Source organism: Mus caroli, chromosome 1, assembly GCF_900094665.2.
Source record: "Mus caroli chromosome 1, CAROLI_EIJ_v1.1, whole genome shotgun sequence".
In the NCBI taxonomy this organism is placed as follows: Eukaryota; Metazoa; Chordata; class Mammalia; order Rodentia; family Muridae; genus Mus; species Mus caroli.
The window spans coordinates 3,572,255-3,578,466 of NC_034570.1; positions in this window are offsets into that span (position 1 = coordinate 3,572,255).

Genomic DNA, 6,212 nt, shown 5'->3' on the forward strand with positions numbered 1-6,212 from the left:
GGGGCGCTATGGGGGACTTTTGGGATAGCATTGGAAATGTAATTGAGGAAAATATGTAATAAAAATATTTAAAATTAAAAAAAAAAATTCTCCTTCCCAGACACTCCTCCCTATAAAAGGTATTTAATCTCAGGTCCACCCTGAGAAAGTGGGGTACAGCTTCACTCATCACAACTCTCTGCCCTGACAATAAACGCTTTAAAACCATGGACTGACTCTTCTCATTGGGAACCACAGTGAGGTACTATGGAGCAGGCCATCTAATCTCCCACAGGAGGCCTCTCGGCATTCCCAGCCACAGTCACCATAGGACACTCTCATCCCAGAGGGACCCAGCCAGACTTCTCCTCCCATCTTTTCCCTTTGGCTTGGGCTAAAGCCAGCCCAAGGGCCCCCACTCCATTCTCAGCTCTTCCACTGTGTCCAAGGGTGTGAGAATCTGTCATCCTCAGCCTCTGTGCAGATCCAGGACCCCCAAGCCAACTCCAGAAGTTTCCCAGGGACCTCAGACTGTGCTTCCCCACCCCGGTAGCAGGGTCCTGTGGCCAAAGATGGCACAGAAAATGTTTTTAAAGTCCACCCATTTTGCACATGAGTACCTTGAGGTTACTTAAAGGAGAATGGGTAACACAAGCAGCCATATCACCAAAAAGCTTGGCCCAGCAAAGCTCCACCAGAGAACCTCCTACCCTGACCCTCTAGCCCTTGTTTATCATGCAGTCTCAGGAAGGTCAGCATAAGTCTTGTAAGTTTCCTTAGCTTTCTGGGGCTCATAGGGTTAGTGAGCTTCTGATTATTGTTGGGAGCCTCTCTCTGCCATCCAGGAGGGATGATTTATTTCTCTATCTCTTTTGTTTAAATTTTTATATTGTGTGTGTGTGTGTGTTTGTGTGTGTGTGTGTGTGTGTCTGCGTCTGTGTCTGACTGTGTCTGTCTGTCTGTCTCTCTTGCTTTCTGTCTGTTGGGGGTGTGTATATACATCTGAGCACAGTGTTAGTGGAAGTCAGAAGAGGGCATCAGATTTATCTGGAGATGAAATTACAGGTAGTTATGATCCATGAAAAGTGAGTGCTGGAAATGAAGTCTGGTTTTCTAGACAAACTCTTGACTGCTGAGCCCACAAGAGGAATTATTTCAGTTTCGAGAAATAGCTACACCACAGGCACAGAGAAACACTGTTTAGGGGCAGGCAGGTATCTCTGCACACCACATGTGTAGAGGGTTCATACAGAGTGTTGTCACAGTAGAACATGGCCAGTGTCCCTCCAGCAGTACAGACCACACCTACATTGCTGTGGGATTTAGGGCCACATTGATTCTCTCACACTGGCTACAATTTTTGCCTCTGATTGCTGTGGGAACCAAACTGAATCTCCATCCCTCAATTGTCCTCTGAAACCAGAAAGCAATTGCTTGGGAGAAGCCTGAAGACAAAGAGAAGAAGAGAGATTTGGTGTCCTGGTACCTTAGGGAATGCCTGTTTTCACCCTTGAGGATGAGGATCAAACCAGTCTGGCAAAGAATAGTTAGAACCTGAACGTTGACATCAGACTTAAAACTCCAAAGTGACTCAGCATCTTCATACAGCTTTACAATTCATACTGCAGTTTATGACCCAGTGTCATGCTGTCCCAGATAGTAACCACTAATGGTATAATTCAGTACTTGAAGGAACTAGTTCAATCTACATTGAGCTGTAACTACTGATCAACAGATCATATTAGATTTCAAGGAAAACTGTAATATGTCATGAACTGACTGTAGACCTCTAACTCTGCCTTCTTAGTGCTGGGAAGAAGGATGTACCATGGCACCTGTCAACAGTGTTCTTTCTTTTCAGTAGTTTTTTTTACTTGTTTTGTTTGTTTGTTTGTTTTTTAAATAGAAGTAGTGAGATGACTCAGCCAGGAAAGATGCTTCCCATTCAACCTGATCCTGAAACCCACATACAGAAGAAAGAAGAAAACTAACTCCACAAAGTTGTCTTGTGACATCCATATGAATACTGTGGCATGTGAGCTCACATATAGAGCACACACACACACAAATTAAGTAATTTAAAAATTAAAAAAAGAAAATTCTGCTGAAATTACATCAAGATAACTATCTAAAACTGTAGAAAACAGAAATAGTATCAGCCTCAACTTTCTTAACATTTTAGTGACAAATAATTTACTTTTTATGTTCCTTTAATTGAACATAAATTCAATTTACTTAATTTTAAACTAAAGTTAATGTATTATTCTTTTTAAAAAAAGACAAGATTACTGGAGCTGAGGATGTGTTTCAGCTGGTAGACTGATTGCCTAGAAATCCCTGGGTTTGAGCAGTATTATGGCATGAATGGTATCTAACGGCATGAAGAAGTTTAAGTACATTGTGATGGTTAAACTCAATTGACTAGGATCACCTAGGGGTTCAGCCTCTGGGCATTATCTGTAGGAATTATCTTGATTAGGTTAACTAAAGTGGGAATACCTGTCCACTATGAGTGGCACCATTTCTTGGGCTAAGTTCCTCAACTATGTTTATTTCTAAAAGAGACAGAGAGTGAGTTGACATAAGAATTCATCACTTTCTGCTTCTTGACCTTGGATGCAGTGTAACTAGTTGTCTCAAGCTCTTGTCTCTATGACTTATCCTACACTGAACTATGAGACAAAACAAATACTTCCTCTCTTAGGTTGCTTTTGTCAGAGTTTTTCACCACAGCAACAGGAAAATAAATAAGGTGGTCATCCTTCATTACATATTGAGTTTGAGGCCAGCCTGGACTACATGATACTATGAAAACCAGTCTCAAAAAGAAAAGAGAGAGAGAGAGAACAAAATATTTAATTTAAATGGAGGGTTGTATGGTTAAGAAATAATTTTACATTCATGAAATATAATTTTTTAAAATATGAATTCACTATGTGTTGTAAAACTTACAAAACTTGCCAGGTAGTGGTAGTGCACACCTTTAATCCTAACACTTGGGAGGCAGAGGTAGGCAGATCGCTGTAAATTCAAGGTCAGCCTGGTATACAGACCTCATGAAACTGAAAAGCTTCTGTAAGGTGAAGTACACTATCAATAGGACAAAATGGAAGCCTACAAATTTTTACCTACTCTATTATCTGTCAGGGGGCTAATTTCCAAGATATATAAAGAACTTAAGAGACTAGACAGCAGATCTGCACCCCTGAACTGAGGCCAATCCACAACCCACTGTGCACGGGTCTCCCCAGGAGAGACCTATTCTCCCAGGAGTACTCTCAACCCTGGGTTCGGAGGTGAGATAGCCACTTTCTCTCCAAAACATGTATGGAACAGAGCTGGCTAGGAGTGTGTGGAACAAAGGATCCTTCCACTGCCACGGACAGGCCTCAGTTGGCCTCTCTCAATCCATGGGCATGGAGTTGGTGAGAAATGACAAACAAATACAAACACAAGGGAATGTGGTGTATGAATGTATTTTCTCAAAGCAAGCACCAGTCTTATAATATGGAAGAAAAACAAGAAGGCTAGGTGAATACATCCATCAAGGTACACTGGTTCTTAACACAAAACAAAGAAAATGCATACATAAAAAGATGATGGGAGCCAGGCCCTGTTTACAACTGAGAATAGGAACAACCCTTAATTAAGATCAGCTAAACACAGGAGCCAGGTGAATGCTCTGACACAATGCTAGTCCATTGCTAAACCCACCACCAGGGGTCCTTTATTTAATACCTGATTATGCTATTCCTCTGGGCCTAGAGAAAAACCTGCACGAGGGGAATTCCATTCTACTAACACTTTCATGAATAATACTACAACTCACCTATTTCCTAGACAATTGTGTATTTCTGTGTTTGGGTGTGACTTAGCTATTGTTCTAAGTAATTTCTATGCAGACTAGCCCTGAGATTTTCTAGCTCTATTCAAGTAAATTATAATGCCTGATTAGTTTCACTGACTCTACTAGAAGTGAATTTGAATGTTACTGAATAGGTAACATTCTTACTGAATTCCAAGCTCAGGGTCGACTTCAATCTAGGACATTGGTGAAGACCAGGGAGTAAAATTCAATCTGATTTAAGTATTTGTATAATTTGGAAGCACTGATAATACAAGAAAGCACACAGATCCATACTCCAGACTAACACAGGGAAAGGGTTTGAGTATACGGGCTATGGGAATGTCAAGGTTACGGGAGGCTAGTTTCTGTCAAACTCTTTGCCTCGTGACTGCTTCCAGGCTTTTAGGCCTGCCAAGCAGACTTCACTGGAGTGGATGTAGCAGTCCACCATCTACACCCATGAGCTGGGGCTGTTCCACAGCCCTCTATGCATGGGTCCCTCCAGGAGAGAGCTAGCCTCCTAGGATTGCTTTCACTCCCAGGCTTGGAGGTGGAATAGCCACTTTCTCTCCAATAACTGTCTGGAGCAAGGCAGCGAGGAGCACACAGGGCACAGAAACAGTGGGTAGCTGGGGCAGGATCCTTCCAGTCGCCATCTGCACCCAGATCTTGGGCTGTTCCAGAGACCTCTGTACACAAGTTCTGCCAGCAGAAAGTTAGTCTCCCAGGAGTGCTAACACAGGCTTACAGACCCATAAGAGGAACAAGCTCTAGCCAGAGACAGCAAGAACATCTAACACCAGAGATAAGCAGATGGCAAAGGCAAGCTCAAGAATCTTACAAACAGAAACCAAGACTACATGGCATTATCAGAACCTGGTTCTCCCACCACAGCAAGTCCTAGATACCCTAACACACCTGAAAAGCAAGATTTGGATTTAAAAATCACATATCATGATGTTAATAGAGGATTTTAAGAAGGACATAAATACCTCCCTTAAAGAAATATAGACAAACAGATAAACAGCTAGAAGCCCTAAAAGAGGAAACACAAAAATCACTTAAAGAATTATAGAAAACACAATCAAACAGGTAAGGGAAATGAAGAACACCATCCAAAATCTAAAAATGGAAATAGAAACAATATAACAAGCTGGGTGTGGTGGCACACACCTTTAATCTAAGACTTTTTAAGAGTTTAATGAAAATGAAGCCACAACATACCCAAATTATGGGATACAATGAAAGCAATCCAAAGAGGAAAACTCATAGCTCTCAGTGCCTCCAAAAAGAAACTCGAGAGAGCATACACTAGCAGCTTAACAGCACACCTGAAAGCTCTAGAACAAAAAGAAGCAAATACACCCAAGAGGAGTAGACAGGAGGAAATAATCAAACTCAGGGTTAAAATCAACCAAGTAAAAACAAAAAAATTACACAAAGAATCAACCAAATAAGGACCTGGTTCTTTGACAAAATTAGCAAAATAGATAAATCCTTACAGATTAACTAGAGGGCTCAGAGACAGTATCCTAATTAACAAAACCAGAAATGAAAGGGGAGACACAACCACAGAAACTGAAGAAATACAAAAATTCATCAGATCCTACTACAAAAGCCTATACTCAACAAAACTGGAAAATCTGGATGAAATGGACAAATTTCTAGACAGATTCCAGGTAACAAAGTTAAATCAGGATGGGATAAACTATCTAAACAGCCCCATATCCCTTAAAGAAATAGAAACAGTCATTAATAGTCTCCCAACCAAAAAAAGCGCCCAGGACCAGATGGGTTCAGTGCAGTGTTCTAGCACTCCTTCAAAGAGGACCCAATACCAATACTCCTCAAACTATTCCACAAAATATAAACAGAAGGTATGAGCTAAAGAAAGTACCCATGGAGCTGAAGTGGTTTTCAGTCCCATAGGAGGAACAACAATATGAACTGACCAGTAACCCCAGAGCTCCTTAGGACTAAACCACCAATCAAAGAAAACACATAGTGGGATTCATGACTCCAGCTGCATATGTAGCAGAGTATGGCCTAGTTGATCATCAATGGGAGGAGAGACCCTTGATCCTGTGAGGGCTCTATGCCCCTGTGTAGGGGAAGGCCAGGGACAGGAAGCAGGAGTGGATGGTTTGGTGATCAAAGGGACAGGGAGGAGATAGGGAGTTTTCTGTGGGGGAAACCAGGAAAGGGTATAACATTTGAAATGTAAATAAAGAAAATATATAATTTTTAAAAAAGTAACAGAAGTTACCCTACCCAATTCATTCTATGAAGCCACAATTATGCTTATACCTAAACCACACAAAGACCCAACAAAGAGAGAGAACTTCAGACCAATTTTTCTTTCTTTCTTTCTTTCTTTCTTTTTTTT